This window comes from Vespa crabro, chromosome 6 (assembly GCF_910589235.1).
Source record: "Vespa crabro chromosome 6, iyVesCrab1.2, whole genome shotgun sequence".
NCBI lineage: Eukaryota > Metazoa > Arthropoda > Insecta > Hymenoptera > Vespidae > Vespa > Vespa crabro.
In genome coordinates this window covers 7,781,301-7,799,338 of record NC_060960.1, presented here as the reverse complement: position 1 = coordinate 7,799,338, position 18,038 = coordinate 7,781,301, and the positions used below count along the sequence as shown (strand labels likewise).

Below are 18,038 nucleotides of genomic sequence, written 5' to 3'. Positions count from 1 at the left end.
GAGATATTAAGTTAGGGGTATGTTCCTTAAATATCGTTTCAGGGTGTATTATTAAAAAAAAAAGGGATAAAATGAAGAAAAAGAAGAAGAAGAAGGAGAATGATACCATAGCATGAAAGCTATCGCAATCCTTATCGTAATTTTTATTTCTATCTTTTTTTCTCTGTTTCTTAATTCTATTATTTGATATCCCATCAACCGCTTATGTGGGTTATTAGCGATATAAGGACAAAGTTCACAGTTTATCATACAATTTGGTGCTTGTGCTTTAAATAATGTAGTAATCTTTCTCTCCCTTTCTCTCTCTCTCTCTCTCTCTCTCTCTCTCTCTTTATTCTTTTAAAATTGTACTTTAAAGATGGATCTTATGTCGATGGGTTCTTTATGAGGGTACTATTTCTTGCAGTATAGGTTTATCTGTCAGAGATTCGAAGATAAAAAGACTGAATTCTTATATCTGTTTAAGTTATTCATGCACATGTATATCCAAAGAGAGACCTACATAGTAGTCTTTTTAAATGAGACACATCTATAGTTTCTTCGTTCAAAGCCGACGGATCATCGCGTCCCTTCGTCCGAAGGGATCGCATAGACAGGATTTAAGCAGAGGGACGAGCTCCTCTCTCGTGAGTACAGCTAGGGATAGATATTCAGCTCTTGGGTAGTGCCTTCGAACCATAATCTGGCATCGATTTTATGCAAAAGCTCTACCACGAAAGGACCCACTGTGTTATTACGTACTTTCTTTTTCTTCTTCTTTCTTCTATTTCTTTTCCTCTCTCTCTCTCTTCTTCTTCTCCTTCTTCTTTTTCTCTCTCCTTCTCTCTCTCTCTCTCTCTCTCTCTCTCTCTCTCTCTCTCTTTCTCTCTCTCTATTTTTCTTTCTCTTCAGCTCTTTCAAGCGTCAGAACTGATCGTCTGCATTTTTTAGCGACTCGTGAAAATCCTCAGACACGTTGGGTGTATTAGAATTAGCATAGGAAAGTTTTATAGGTGCGAATGAGAATAGAAAATACGATAGAAATACGATAGAAGGATGAATGATCGAAAGAGAGAGAGAGAGAGAGTGTGTGAGAGAAAAGAAACAAAATATCATATTATTCGTATACATTCGTATACATGTGAATACATACATGTTATTCATTGTCAAAACTAAACAAAATAGAAAAAAGAAAAAAGTAAGGAAGGTTAAGATACCGAGATAAAGCTCGTATAAACACGTCATATTGAGCCGATTCTATTTGTGTATTATATAAACAAGAAGGTGACCTCCTATATACGCATTTCCATATATTCTAGTCTTACGAGTTTTGTTTCATCGCGACTGTTATCAGTCGTAGTTAAATCGTAGTAGAGTGAACAACGTTAAACTTTTAATTTTAATATTTAGTTACTTTCTCTCTCTCTCTCTCTCTCTGCTTTCATGCAATATTAAATAAGGATAACTTTCTCTTATCAAGAAACATTTTAATTAATACATATCTACATATATATATATATATATAAATATTCTATTTCAATTAAAACCAAGATTGGTATTAACTGGATAAAACTTTATTTAATTCCAATACGTAAATTCTGAACTAACGAGAGATAGAGATAGAGATAGAGATAGAGATAGAGATAGAGATAGAGAGATAGATAGAGAGAGATAGAGAGAGAGAGAAAGAGAGAGGAATGAAATAAAGAAAAAAAAGGAAAGTACCGAGAAACGCCATAGAAGTGAGCTGGTATCGGTCTGATGCGATGCGGCGGCCATGTTGGAGTGCATGCAACGATGCAGTAGACTTGCCAACATATGATTATGGTGGGCGCAACTAAGGCTCCTCGTGCAAGAAAATTGGACGAAGGGCACTCTTCTTGTTGGAGGAAGACGAACGGAACTCCTGATACATGTATTTGTAAGTTTCTATGTATGTGTGTATGATGAGAAAGAGAGAGAGAGAGAGAGAGAGAGAGAGAGATAGATAGATAGATAGATAGAGAGAGAGCGAGGAAACGAGCGAGAGTAAGAGAAAGAGAGAGAGAAAGAGAAAGAGAAAGAGTGTGTGCATGATATGAAGGCAAATGTCTGGCCAGGTAGAAGGCGTGCCGATGCAACCTGCAATCATCGGGGTGGAGCGACCATGCTCGACCCCTTCGTATACGGCCTCGCTGAACCTGCGGCCCTTCCTTTTGCGTCTTTCCAACTTCCTGCCTAGCAATCTTTTTACCAGCAATTCTAACCAACGATAAGAAGCTAGAGATACATACTGGTAATATCTCGACGAGATATCGGTATTATAAATAATGTTGTTGTAGATTTTAATGGATCTTGATTTTCATATAATGTTTAGGTAAATTCATAGCAAATCAACATACGTAGATATATTTATATATCCATATAATGTATATTATATTGAGAGGGGCAGAGTGGGAGGAGGGGAAGGGGGAATTTCATACGATATAATGTGTTCACATATATATATATATATATATATATATATATATATATATATAACAGTTGGTAATATTGTAATGTATGTAATACATAGTACAGTAATGTAATACATTGCTGTATTATGTATAGTATACATTTATTACAGTATATTACGTGTATTATTTAATTACAGGAATACTCAAGTACCTCACTGTATATGCATATATAATATATTATATATATACATATATGTTTGTGTGCGTGTATATATATATATTTTTTTCATCAATATCTAAGTATATTTTAGTTTTTCCGCTTTATTAAAACGCATAAAGTTGATTGCTTTTATACAAAAAAGGTTCAACATTCAGATAGGTTTAGGTTAATTACTTGATTCTAATCAACTAGCAATGCATTTTCAATTAGAGAAGAAGAAAGAAGACCTCTTGGAAAATATTGCAAAGTGCATTGTGTCATCATTGAAGTAAAATGTAAAAAGTTCTCGTGTTTCAACGTTGAACACCGTAAAACACAGTTTAGTCTTCGTAATTCTCTCTATGTTTATCGCTTTAAGGTTACGCAATGGAGGAGAGCATCAATCATTTCGTATGGTACGCGTAAGCGCGTACGATTCCTTATTCGTATAAATACCTCTTTCTAAAGGAAAATATTATATACGTAAGATGCGATATTACAATTATACCTATCTACTGTAAAGTAAAGTGAACATTGAAACGTTCATATATGTAAGTACGTGTTCAATGATTGTATTGGATGATGGATTTCGTTTGCCAAATACAATTTTAATAAATTGCACGGTGCAAATTACACTCGAGTGATTTTTAAATTCTACGTACTAACGTGTCTAACGAATTTCAAGAATTCAATTGTACGGGCAATTACATTTTTCTTTCTTATTGAGTAAGTATCATTTATAAAAGACGTTGGTAGAATTAACAATGTGAGAAAGTTAATTAAAATGAAAGGAAAGAATATTTTTACGATTAACGAGATAATATTTAGCCTTTAACGAGTTATGATTAGGCGGAAATTAGAAAATAATTAGAAATTTGTTCGATTGTATACCATCGAAAGGGATTTAGTTTTAAAAAATTAGTATTTAAACTTGCCCCTTCGTTCAAGCATTATTCCTTCGTGTTAAAACAGACCGTAGAAACGTAATTAAACGTTACTCCAATCGGACTTGTACAAATTACATAAATTATACGGAGGTAAGGTCCAGCGTACAAGCCGTTCGATATTTTATTGCTTATCGTGGTGCATGCAATTTTTATAGCGACTAAATGTTGCCGGTCGACTTTATCACGTTACTATAAGACGATAAAAATAGTGTGACGGATGAAAGTAATTACTCAAATGCCGATCTATTCCCCTCTCTTTTTATTAGCCTTATTCCACGTATCCATATGCTTATCTATACTTGCACGCTTATATATACATACATATATATATATATATATATATATATATATAATATATATAAATATAGAATATATATATAGATATAGAATATATAAAGATCTACCTTTTATAATAGCAATTCCTTACATTTAGTTCTCGCACGATCTCAAACTGAAGATAATTCATACAGTGCAAAACTCATTATTTTTCTGGATGTACGGTAAATAAAACGAAAATAGTACAGATTCAATCTTCGTACGTATGTATATATCAACATAGTACGGAAACATTAATTAGGAAGTTTTAGATCGTTAATCAGGCCTTCCGTAAATCATTTTCTCTTTATATCGTTTTATCTTTTATCTTATCTTAAGAATTAAAAGAGAAATAATCTCGATTTGTTAAGATTCATTTTAAACTATTGTTTCCCGATTAAGTTTCCTATATTCTCGAATGTACGTCCCGGTAAGGTTCTATCTTGATACACGGGAGATGGATTAAAACGAATAAGAATTTAGAAAAGGAGACGGTAGTAGTGTTTTGTACTTTGATTATCGTAAGATTATTTTAATCACATTAGTGCTCGAGTTGCAAGCTATATATATATATATACATATATATATATGTATATATATATGTATATATATATGTATATATGTATATATATATATACACAATATATACGAAGGTCCTGTTAGGAAAAGGAGCTCTCACAAAATCAATCTTGCGTCTAATGGAAAGGTGGTTCTCCCTTGGGACCACCCCCCACCTTTTTCTTGCGAACTACCCTCCATCCTGTCTATTGCTTCCGTTTCGTGCTTGCTTTCTTTCTATAAATATAGTTTTATTAACCTAAAATGCGAACGTAAACCTCATCGACGTCCCGAGACATCAATTTACGAAGTTGTTATTTGTATTCTTAATGACTCTTCGATTTTAGAAATAAAAGAATAAGAAATGTTTTTATGACCTAAAATCGTCCGTTAAACTCGATAAGTAAATTGTTATGAATTATTTGTGAAAAATGAATTCCAATTATTAATATATATAATTAATAACATATATATATTAATATATTAATATATATATATATATATATAAAATTATGTATCTTTATATATATATAAAGTCAGATAGATAAGATAAAATATTATAGATATTAACGATGAGTTTATGGATTTGAATCTATTTTCAAATATGTGTTAAAATTGGAACATTTAACAAGGTGTTAGAAATGAGAATATATTAATAATGTTAGATAAAACGAAACGAATTAGAAATGTTTAATGACATTAAAAAAAAAAAAAAAAAACAAAAAGAAAAGAAAAAAGAAAGTGTATTACTCTTTAGTTCGATTTCACGTTCGATAATCGTCAAAAAGGAAGTTATTCATACGGACGTAAGCAAGGACAGAGGCATATAATAAGTCAAAAAGCAAAGTATTCGACGTTCCGGAGATCGATATCTTGGTAATTAGACATCCGTTTGCCAGCTAAAATAACGATGAGTAAAAAAGGAGAACAAAATGAAAGAGAGAAAAAAGAAAAAGAGAGAAAGAGAGAAAAAAAATAAAAGAGAGAAAGAGAGAAAAAAAATAAGATATAGAAAAAGAAGGAAGATGGTCGTACGAGTGTAAGCATATCTACTCGTTGAACATCGTATACTATCGTCTACGTCGACTGTACACCTGTACGCGTGTGTCAATTTTCTGCCTGAGCTCATTAATATTGCTCCTCGCTATCCAAGACATTTTCAAGAGTACTTAAGGGTCAAGGACCGTGGGTCAAGGCCGTTCGGTAATCGAATATCATCTTTCATTGGATCGTTCTCTCTTCGACCTCATTTTTTGTTTAATTACGTTTCTCGTCATTACCATATTAAATATTTATTACGTTTTAATATAAAAATTAATAATACATATGACGAGTAATATTTGTTCACCTCCTTATATTTTTTGGTAAAAGGAAGAAAAAAAAGGAAAGAAAAAGAAAAAAGAAACTTGGAACGAACTCATGTATATGATCGTCGACGGGTTTAAATATTATCGTAAATGTTTTTTTCTTTTTTTTTTTTTTTTTTTATTATTATTATTATTATTATCTCTTTCTTTCTCTCTTTCCTTTTCTTTTCTTCTTCTTCTTCCTCTTTTTTCGCGTAGATATAATTTATATTTATAACGTATCCTCGGTTCTTTTTTTTTTTTTTTTTTAGGATTTTCCCTTTAGTCATAATCAAAGAATATTACGTAAAAATACGTGAGGAAAGGAGAAACCCCGTAAATCTAAGTCCGCCGTTAGAAGAGGAAAACAGTGGTCGTTGGTGAAGGTATCTAAAAATAGTAGGGAAGTACGGCGAGTGTCCTTTATAGCATTGTTAACAACTAATGTATGCGTCCCGGATACTCGAAACCCTCCGGCATTTAACATTCTTTAACATTATTATACACATGGCGCCTGTCTGAGTACTCTCCACACGTTTCTCTCCCTTTACCTTTCACCCTCCAACCACCCACATTTTCTCTCTCTCTCTCTCTCTCTCTCTCTCTATCTCTCTTCTTCATGTCCCTTCACGTTCGAACGCGACCCTTCGCGCCTTCGGGGAAAGATTTTCGTCAGTTTTATTTAACTGCAACCAACGAAGGAACCCTTTTCTTTTTTCTCCCCTGTACTCCCGTCCCCTTATCATCCCCTTATCATCCCCTCATCCTTATATTTCTCGTACCTTTTCCAAACTCTCAAGATCGGCCCGTTTCACGGAAGTTCGATAATCTGGTCACGTTTTAAGACTTAGCTCTCAACGCTGTAATTTCGAGAAAGGAACACCTTGCTAACTCGCTTTCGATGCGTTACTTAAGGAAAAATGCTTCCTTGTGGAGAGAGAGGGGGGCCCTTTCCCCTTCTCCCCTCCCCTCCCTCTCTCTCTCTCTCTCTTTTTTTTTTACTTTTGTTTTTTTCTTTTTCTTCTTTTCGTTCTTCAAGAATCAATTAATTTTAAATATACGCTCTGTTAGTTCCGTACATATGTAATGCTTGTATTTTTACTTTGATATCGTACGTAGGAATAGATTGGTCTTACTGGACATTGACTACTAACAGTGTCACGTGTCTACGTCTATCAATAGTAATATGGATATGTATATGCATAATTCGTTCTATTTGTCAGTACTGCCAACGTTCAGGTATAAATAATTAAAGGATAGGTCATAAGTAAAGAAATTTTAATTATGAATTTCTTCGTGAGGTGTTAGATACTATCGATATATTTAAAATTTAAAAGAGGCCGCTCGATGGGACAGGAGTGGAGGCGAGGGTGGACAGGCAATGTGGAGGAGGAGGAGGGGAGGAAGAGATGAAGGGAGAAGTATCGATCGATCGCCGTTGCTTAATTACCGATATGGTGAATTAATAATTTCTCTTTCTTTTCCTTTTTTATTCTTATTTTCATTTTCTTTTTCTTCCTTTCTTTTCTTTTTTTTTGTTTTCTCTTTTTTCGATTTCTTTTTTCCTTTTTGTTGCTTTCAAAAATCGTACCCGTTGAGAGTTTATAAAAAAGAAAAAAAAAAGAAAAAAAAAAAAAAAAAAAGAAAAAAGTTCGTCCGCGGCTATTGGGATCTCTCTCGCAAACGTCGATTATTAATTATACTCGTTCGTTTTAACGTACCGACTTCTCGAGACTTTTTATCTTTCGATAATAATTATATTCTGAACGCGTAACAAGGCGTTATTATTTTTCGTTTGTTTCGTTCTTCTTTTCTTTTTTCTTTGTTTTTTTTTTTGTGTTCTTCTTTCTCTTTTTTCTTTTTTTTTTTTTTTTTCTTTTCCTTTAAGGGATCTAATTTAATCAATAATCTTGGAGCACGATCTGGAGATACGGTCGAGAATAAAAAATGTTAACAGGAAGCAAGTCGAAATGATCGAGACTAATTAAAGCTAAGCCAAGATATTAGTTAATTTATCGTCTCGGTGCAGAAGAGCGTCACTTCTTAGTCTATATACAGTTCAATATATAATATTCATTATCAATAATCGCCATAACGTTTCCTTTTTCTTTGACAATAGATTTTTCTTTTGAATTTTTGTCGATTTATATTAATCCGATATCGCGATAATACACATTATTTTCAAGTGTAATTTATAGAAAAATCTTGGAGTTATATTTATTTATTTGACAATTATTATAAGATAAAAATATAATATAATTAAATCGATACGATTCAAGATTCGTTTTTTTTTTTCACTTTTTTATTATTTCCTTTATTTTTTTTCCTTTTCCCTTCCCCTCCTCCGTCCCCTTTGTTTTCTTTTATCTTTTCAACGAACCAACTCGAAGAAAGTATAGGCAATTCGATCGTAATTAAGCATCGGGTCATGCCCCAAGTACATAAAGCTTATAATTAGAGACGAGAGAAGGCGAGGACGGTGGACCGCTCGAGGTAAACGGGTGGCCAGTGGTCACTTTAAACAATTATCACGAGGGTCGGACCTTGCGTGAGTCGACAAGGGTGATAAGTTATTGCGCGGAGGGGTAGCTTAGGAAGTGAGACGAGCTTGAGTCTCGCCCCGCGGTCCGTTTGACCGCGAAAGGGTAATGGTATTATTACTATAGATATTATTTCGATATGAATTCTATAATGTAAATAACGAGTATGATATTTTTCATGTGATCAGGTCACACAGAAAAAAAAGAAAAGAAAAAGAAAAGAATTCTTTTTATCGGCTTAACTAAAAAAAAAAAAAAAAGAAAAAAAAGAAAAAAAAAGAAAGAATAGAGAAGAAAAGCGAGTGAGAGAGAGAGAGAGAGAGAGAGAGAAAGAGACAAAAATTGATTCGTTTTCATTAGCATTTCTTGAAAAAGTTTCTTACCATACGGGTAAGCAAAATGAGTAGGTAACTCTAACGTGGTAGACATGTTCCTGCCATTTAATTCCTAATCGAGCAGAATTCGTGTCCTGGATGAGCTGGCAGTGCTGCCAAAGGAGCAGTTACATGAGAACGGATCTAACACTATTCCGAAGGACCCTGACTCACGATGGAGTCCTTCTCCACTACCAGCACCATTTCCTTTCATTCCAGGCAATATTTCTTTTAGCGAGTCCCCCCACAGGGTCCTTTATCTAACAAGGAGCAAATCATTTCCCTATTATTTGCTCGCTATCGCGCTCTCGCTTCTCCAGACTTCCTCTGGATTCGTTTTCCTCGCTCGAGTATTCAAGCCCTCTCTCTCTCTCTCTCTCTCTCTTTTTCTCTTTTCCTTTCTCACACTCTTTCTATATCTTTCCTTTTCTCGTCAGTATATTTTCTGGAGGCCATCCAAACCCTATCCATTGTGGTGGTTCGAGGACAGAGCTCCGTTCTTTTCCTTCCTTTCTTTCTTCTCTCTCTCTCTCTCTCTCTCTTTCTTTTTTTTCTTCCTTTCTTTCTTTTTTCTTCTTCTTTTTATTTCGTTTCTCTCGTATGCTTTTTTCCCCCCTACGTTTCTTCCCTTACCATTTACCTTAGAATCTTGTATAAATTTTTATAATCTACGAGCACGCTATCCACGGTAAAAATACGATGATGTTCCCATTCCCTCGAAAAGAATAATAGGTGGTATATGAGTAGATATAGGAAAAATCGGTCGCGTAAATCATCGATCACGAAGTCATCTTCGACGAACATCATGCTTCGTCCGAGCATTTTCGCTCGTTCACTTTTTAACGTTTCCGATGTTATCTGTAACGGTATATGTACATATATATACATATATATATATATATATATATATATATATATATATATATACACACGTATATGTTTGTACTCTGGACCATTTCAATTTGATTTTTCAAGCGAATGCTACCGATTTTATCGTACGATGTAATCTATCGATTGATATGGAACACCATTCGCTTTGTCATCCTTCGGGGGTAGGTTTACTCGAGTTAGATTTACGAAAAATTTATTTTCTTGTTGGCTAATATTTTTCATTAATAGATACACACACACACACACACATATATATATATATATATAATGTATATAAAGAAGTTCCTTCGGTTTTGAAAAATATTTTATCTTTTCTGATCTATTGTTTAGTAGATCAATGAAATGAAATAATGCTATTAGAAATTCCGTGATATCTGTCAATTATATTTAATGCACCATCTGCCACTTTTATGGGAAAGCCTAGTTATCGATCACTATACACTGATCGATTAATTTATTTCTTATTTCTGATAATACCAACTTGATGTATTAAACTTTTTATACATGTATATATATATATATATATATATATATATATATATATATATATTCTTTTTTGTTTATATACGAATATAACTTACAAGTTCAAATCATACTAAAATGATATTTATTGTCAGTATAATGACCGATAACTATTGGTTATCTTAGACACCGTTAGTTTGCTTTAAGGAAGTACGAAAGATCAGAGAAGAAAAGGAGTAAGAAGTTCGTTGGACTTTAGTGGTAAAGTCCCATTGATTTTTAGAATAGAGGTCGAAACCATGACTCGCAGATCGTGGCTTTTGGTGGCTCCCACATGAAACTCTGTACATGGACGTGGACGTGGACGTAGGCAGCTATCCAGCTAGCTGGTCAGCTAGCTAGCCGGCTGGTCGACCAACCGACGGACGGCTGACTGCCTTTCTGATTGATGATCGCTACTGGACTCTCCGGCGCAATGCATACCCTACCAACAAACACGTCCTCCACCTCCACGCTTTCATCCAACGAATCCAAGTCCCAACCACCCTCTACTACCCTTTTCGTTCACGCTGAACGCCGCCGATTCATTCTCGTATCGCGCGCCTCCACCCTAATCTCTTTACACGATTCAAACAACACCTTGTTCTACTACAGGACGAACTCGCTGGAGGAACTCCGCACTTTCAAATTTATTGCTATCCACCTACCGTGTAGGTTATGTGTTTCTTATCTGTATAATCGTTGGCTGCATTGTACTTACTAATTCCGACTATCGTTTAGTAGGTATATTAATAGCTCTACGTTCGGAATTCATAAACTCCGATAATTTGATAAATTAGAATTAACCCGGTAGTAGTGGGATGCATTTTTTTTTCTCTCTCTTTCCTTTTCTTTTTTTTTTTTTTTAATCAAAATTGTTTACAACGAAGGTGAATAGTTCATTTACGATTTAATAATATGAAAGGAAAAAAAAAAAATATATATATATATATATATATGTGTATATTTATACATATGACTTATAATATCAGACCATTTACATAATGGAGTATCTGTTTTTTAAATGTCCCTTTTATTGATGATATTCGAGAGAATTTTGTGAATACAATATCGTTATTATTAATCAATCAGTAAAAATAGTTTTCTTAGATCTAATGAAAAATATTTTCTTTGAGAAAAAGTCAACTTTTCACACAAAAGCACAAGTTTGAAGGTCGTAGAAAAGTCCTTAACATCCAAGATGCAAAGAGGGATCAGTAAAGGTAATTGCATGGCTTAATAATGAACTCGCAAAAGCATCTTCCGTCGGTAGTAACTCGGGGTGTTTGATGTCGCATGGCTTTTTATCGGGTACGTGACATTTTATAAACACAGCGTTTCGGGCGTCGCCGGCTTAGCCCGTCGCAGGAAATCTTTTAGCGCGTCGCGTCGTGCCACTACTCCTAACGGCTAATTACCACCGAACGATCTTCCCCCCCTCTCCCCCGATGACTCCTTTCCTTTCTGTCGAATCAACCAACACTATAAAAATTTCCTTCCTGGAGAGAAAGATAATTCTGTCGCTTTTAAATGACAATATTGCTTTAATATTTATAAAAAAAAAAAAAAAAAAAAAAAAAAAAAAAAGAAAGAAAAAAATTGGTTGTTCATGAAAACACACACACACACACAACAAAATATTTAAAACGATATGATAATATTAAATATTTAATTTTACGATCGAGATATTTTTTTAATTCTTTGCAATTTTTTGACATCATCTGTCTTTTTTTCTTTTCTTTTGTTTTTTTCCTTTTGTTTATCTTGAATCAAATATTGCCAATGATATATTCTATATGAAAGAATTAACTTTCTAGTAATAATCAAATTGTTATGTTTAAGTGAAATATACTTTTATCAGAAGCTATGCAACTTTTCATTTCATGACATCAAGTTATATTTATAAACTTTCATAGAAATAGGGTTTACGTAAGTGGATGCAAAAAAAAAACGTGTGAGAGTATGCGTACACGTGTTTTATGTTTATATGTGAATCGAAGATGAATCATTATGTTTATTACATTTTCACGATTATTTATTTGATTACATCAAGGAAAAGAAAGGAGGAATAGCTTCACGTTCATTCGCACAATACTTTGGCACGCTTCACGCAAAATTGAATGTTCGCCAATATTATGAGTTATTCGTCCACCTAAAATGTCCATGAGTTTCCGGTAACTTTGTGTTTTTCAAACGTGTTGCTTCGCGAAAGCGGCATCAATCTACTCGAAACTAAAAGATTAACTTATAAAAATTGTAACGCACACACATATACACGCACGCACGCATTCACGTACGCACATATGCACATGTACATACGCATACGCGTACATATCTAATCTAACTTTCGATTTTTGTTCTAAACAATAATTGCATAACAATTCCGAAGGTTGTAATTACAGTTAGAATTCTAAACTCACGTAATCAATGTCAAGGCTCAAAAAGTTTAGCTCTGGAATTTCAAAAGGATTACTTCATCGGATTCAGTAATTTCAAATAATTATACATACGTTACAAAATAAAATAATGCTCGTATCGTGCAATTATTTAAATAACACGGAAATTATATAGTATGACGTTGTATTACTATCGTCTAACTCACGTGTTTGTGTTCGTTCGAATGTATAGTCGGCTTTTGTGAAAAATGAGATAGACTAGGGATTTCGCAAGCGATAAAAGTTACTGCACCGGCGATAAACGTAGTAGCCACGGGTAAATCTTTATTTTTGAAATTTTCGAGAAGCTCAGAGAACGATTTCAGAGAATAGCTAGGACAAGCTATTTCAAATCGTTCGAACGCTATTTTATATCCTAACGTTAGATGTTAGCTTCCCTCTATTTCTCTCTCTCTCTCTCTCTCTCTCTCTCTCTCTCCCTTTCTTTCTTTTTATTTTTATTTTATTTTTTTTTCTTTTTATTTTACATTTATACCTACATACACACACGTGTTGTGTTTCTCGCGTAATCGAGAAACTGGCATTTATTTCTTCTCGCGAGATCCACTGGACCGCGGACCTGTTGCCCATAATGGGCCTCACAGCGAGATATAAAAAGTTTTCAACTCTACAGGAGCAGAAGCCGAGGTTTCTTCCAAGCCGATGCTTTGCCTTCATAATACAAACTCCCTAGTCATTCGATGATCAAAGTGCCGCTTTCTGTCTCTCTCTTTCTTTCTCTTTCTCTTTCTCTTTTTCTCTTTCTCTCTTTCTCTTCCTTATTCTCACGTATACTGGCCATTCCTTTTCAAACGTCCATTCGTATCTTTCTTTTCTTAATCTCGACGGCAACGGTTGCACGTAATATAGCAGGACATCGTAGCCGGATGGTACCGTTTCGATCGGGAAGTAGGACAGGATCCAGAGTCTCTTTGCTCCTGTCGAGTTAGGACGACGTTTCTTCCATCTTGACGGTTATTAAAAATCGCATAACTCTCGAATGATCAAAGAAAAAGAACTTTAAGCGGACCCTTTTTCGAACTCTACATCAAATCATTCAATGTCACTTGGCATACCATTACAATTAAACTATGGCACTAACTGGGGAACCGTTCGTACGAATCTTTTATCTTCTAATTTAGCTCCAAAATGATATTCCAGGTCCATCTTTCGTTGCTGATTTTATTCAAAGACGTTGAAAAATTGACGCTTTTTCTCCTTCTTTTTTCTTTCTTTTTTTCTTTCATTCCTTATTTCTCTCCTTCCTTCTTTCTTTCCTTCATTCCTTCCTTTTTTTTTCTCGAAAAAACGCGTTATCGTTCATTCGAAATTATATAAAATCTTTTTTTTTTTCTTTTTCTCGTTCTATTATAACTTTTCGTGGTCCTCGTCTCATGCTAGAAATATCTGTAATTCCATGTTTGTGTTAGATCTTCTCGTCTTCCACTCTTAAACCCTCTTGCTCTCTCTCTCTCTCTCTCTCTCTCTCTCATCGTACCTCGACAGCCACCCCCCATAGTATTCTCGTCGTTGATCACCCTTACGATTCGACGTAGCCATGCGGATGGTACCGAGGAGAAAATAATGCATTAGAAATTCAGATGACCGAAAGAGGAGCTAGCTATGCGATTTATCAAATGAAAGCGGTAGTACAGTCAAATACCCGTTCATGTCGACCGTGGAAGCGACAGTTCATTTTTAATATAAAAGAAGCGCGAGGAGAGATCGGGTATGTCGTCGCAAACGACAAAAAGAGTCTCGACTATCTCGTCCATGGTCTTAGTTTATCTGTCGTATATTATCGATCGATTGACAATCAACCAAAAATCCTATCCATAACGTTTATTTCGAATATTAAATAATAATGATACATTTATTATTGATTAATATCAAAATAAAATATATTATTTTATTGATATATATATATATATATATATATATATATATATTATTTTAATTTATTTGACTATTAAAACAAATGTTTTTTTTTAAGTATTTAAATACTTTGCTCGATGAGTCAATGTTTATAAATAATATGTCATTTTTGTTTCCTATTGTCACACTGTCCGAGTTCCATGACTGTTCATGTTCATCCATCACCGGTTTCATCCCCTTACTTTCCACAGTTTTGGCTTCTCCGACTCTTTCTCTTTCTCTCTCTCTCTCTCTCTCTCTCTCTCTCTTAGTATCTGACTCCTATTTTCCACGTTATGTCGTGAAACCTGCCAACGTTTAAACGGTTTATAAACAGTCCCAGTCCGACAATTTATTAGTCCGAGCACGGAAAGTTCTTTGAATTGTCAATTCACGACTTGTCGCTATTATATCTATAAACTATTTATATTTAGAAATATAAAAGGCGAATAAAATTTTGTAATATTTTATCACGCATAATTTTAGGAAATAAAATAAAATAGAAGAAAAAATCAATGTAAATATAATTCAAGTGGCTGAAATGATTTTTTCATTATTTTCTTACAATAAGTAATAAGTTATTAACATAATTAATAGATTAAAAAAATTAATCGTTTTGTAAACGTTTCGGTGTAAAGGTATAAATGTAAAGAAAAAAAAAAAAAAAGAAAAAAAAAAGAAATATAAAAATGTCAGTAAAAGAATTTCGAAACGAACTCGTGGTAATGCACGATTGAAGAAAAAACGAACAGAACGAGAAGAGAGATAGAGAAGAGAGAAAGAGATAGAGTAGAGAGAAAGAGATAGAGTAGAGAGAAAGAGATAGAGAAGAGAGAAAGAGAAAAGAGCAAAACGGTAAAGGCACAGAGGGGAGTTGGAGACTTTTATGGCGGCCCATTTGGCGCAACAACAAGCGTGGAAACTTCTTTTAGTGTTGGGTCACAGATTCCGGACGAAAATATGCGTACGATTATGGGGTTCCGGATTATCAATTTGTTATACCGTGTTTATTATTTGAACACGGTACCCGATTTCCTTCACGGAAAACTCGGCTGGCTGTAAAACATGGATTCGTAAAATTTTCTGAAATATGTTATGTTACTGTGATTTTTTGTTACCATAATTTGTCGCAATATCGTAAAAATAACGCAGATATCGAAGAAAATTTTCTTTCATCCTAAATGTATAATTTCGAGAGATAAATAGCGAATATAATTAATATTTTTATTATTATTATTTCTTTGTACTTTTGCATTATTCTCCATTGTTTTTCCCTTTATTCGGATATTATCGTGATTGTATTTAGAAGGAAAAGTTCTTTTTCCTTTCTCTCTCTTTTTTTTTTTTTTTGTTTGTTTCATATCATAATTATTTTATCTGAAGAATACAGACGCGAAAATCTTCATGAAACAATCTTAGAACGACTTAACGAAGGAAAAATTTTTGAATAGGAACGCTCATTAGGAACGTTGATCTTTCTGAAATTTCCGAGCGAAAATGTCGTCCATTTTAAAACACCAGACATTGCTCGAAGATTGCGCTTTCAGAGATATCAATCTTGAGACATCCCCCTTTCCGTCTAGTCCTTCTCTCTTTCTTCTTTTTCGACGACTATAGGACTAAGGCTCTAGGGATCGCCTTGCTTGGGATTTTGTCGGAGAGTTATCTTTAATTCGGTACGGATTTATTTGCCAATGAATCTTGAAATTAGATGCCGTTCTCTTTCAAAATCAAGCGATACTCACGAGTAGAGTCATTCAATCACACGCATCGTAGAATCGACGATAGAAAACGATAGATAATATATTTATTTTGGATTGTTTTCTTATCGTAATCTTTTTTTATTAAATCGATTTTGTATACGACGTATATATATATATATATAGATTATTTGCATTAAAAGGTTTCATTTATTTGCGTTTATATTTTATTTAAATATAATATTTTATTTCAATATTTATTAATATTTAAAAAAAATATCATAGATTTATTGTTGATTAAAAATATTGTTAATTCGCGAAGATAAGTAAATTTGTTGAAACTATTTCGATCCTATTTCGAAAGTTCAAGTTACAAAATAAAATTCGAAAAAGAGTAGACAATTGTTAACATTGATGGTTCAACGTCTGTCTTTATTGCGAGATTAATTAGCGAAAGGGATGGAGTACGTGTGAGAGTCGCGAAGAAGATGGAGGGGTATCTACAAGATGGCTCTTGTGAAGAAGAAAGAGGAGAAGGTTAGTGGTGAGAGTTGCTTGGATAAGACTATCTAAGGATAGTATGATTGAAGTAAAGGGGATGACGATCATCTGGCCTTCTCTCTAGCCTAGTTTTATCCCAAGGGATGCAAGGATTAATTGACACATCGGCTTACTCTTGGAGAAGCCTGGCCAAGGATGGTGACGACGACAACGACGACGACGACGACTATACGACGACTACGACGACTACAACTACGACAACTACCACGACGACGACGATGCCGCGACGTGACTGATGAGACGTTCGGAAGGAGACGTCGGGAAAAACACTCGTGGATTTCGTGACTCCCTTTTTTTAGCAAGAACGTCGGCTTTTTCGGCAAGAATTATCGTGGGGAGGATATATAGGGAAGGAAGAGGGAGGTTAGAGAGGAGAAGGTTCGGTACTCTCCTGGCAAATAACTCGACTAATCAGAGCCATCTCCCTTCTCGCCGTTCCAGGACGACGACGTTCCAAGTAAAACACCTCCTATAGGGCAACTGCGATGTAACAGATTGGAATTTAATACGAACAGGGTGACACGCTCGCGCGTATCATCCCTCTCACGCACTACCACACGTAGAAACGCATCCGTACATAGATACATGCACACCCAAAACATATATCCATAGAAACGGACTAAAGCCAGCATTTCAGTAACAGGCGTTACGTTAGTCAATGTTACCATCAAGAAAGATCCTCTTCTATCCTATCGGAGAGAGAGACCGCAACTTAGAATTCGTTAGCGGCTTTCACGGAGGCACTCGTAATAACCCGCTGACGAGTCCAACTCCTGTTGCTTTGACTAATTGAAATTCGGAGATGAATAATCAAGGAGATAGACGGCGAATCCGTCGGCATCCCTTCATCATTCATCGTCAACGTTACGAGATCTTTCTTAACTTCCTGATAAATATTTTCGAACGTTTAACGTAACTTTAACTTGACGTTATCATTTTCAAATAGATAAACGTGTCATTTTGAATAATCGAAATTCTCCTTTAACCAAATAGATCGTTTTCTTTCCGAATCACAAATCTCGTTGTACATATGCATATATGTATATATATATATATATATATATATATATATATATATATATATACGAACGATCATTTTCCACTAACTTGTTGGACCTTACGAACCATATCGAGTAGCTATAAATCTTTGAAAAGATCCGTGGCGCGAGCCACACGATGTCCTCGTAACAGAAGGTTGTACGCAACAATGGATTTGAGATACGAAGGGTTGGCGAACTTTATAGGCCACTAGGGTCGGCATTCGACAACAGTATCTTACACCGTTCTCCATTTATCTATCTATCCTGCTTGTCTCTTCACCCTCTCTTTCTCTCTCTCTCTAT

General features: G+C 34.5%; 1 protein-coding gene and 1 long non-coding RNA gene across 2 annotated transcripts in view; one reads left to right on the top strand and one right to left on the bottom strand.

The window, feature by feature from the left end:
- Window positions 1-18,038, bottom strand: part of LOC124424979 (homeotic protein proboscipedia) — a 28,744-nt gene that overhangs the window by 7,926 nt on the left and 2,780 nt on the right. The window lies entirely within an intron of this gene.
- LOC124424980 overlaps window positions 1,407-18,038 on the top strand; it is a 58,663-nt gene continuing 42,031 nt past the window's right edge. The window contains exon 1 of the long non-coding RNA XR_006942398.1: window positions 1,407-1,900. This is a non-coding gene — a long non-coding RNA (uncharacterized LOC124424980). The remainder of the gene's footprint in view (window positions 1,901-18,038) is intronic.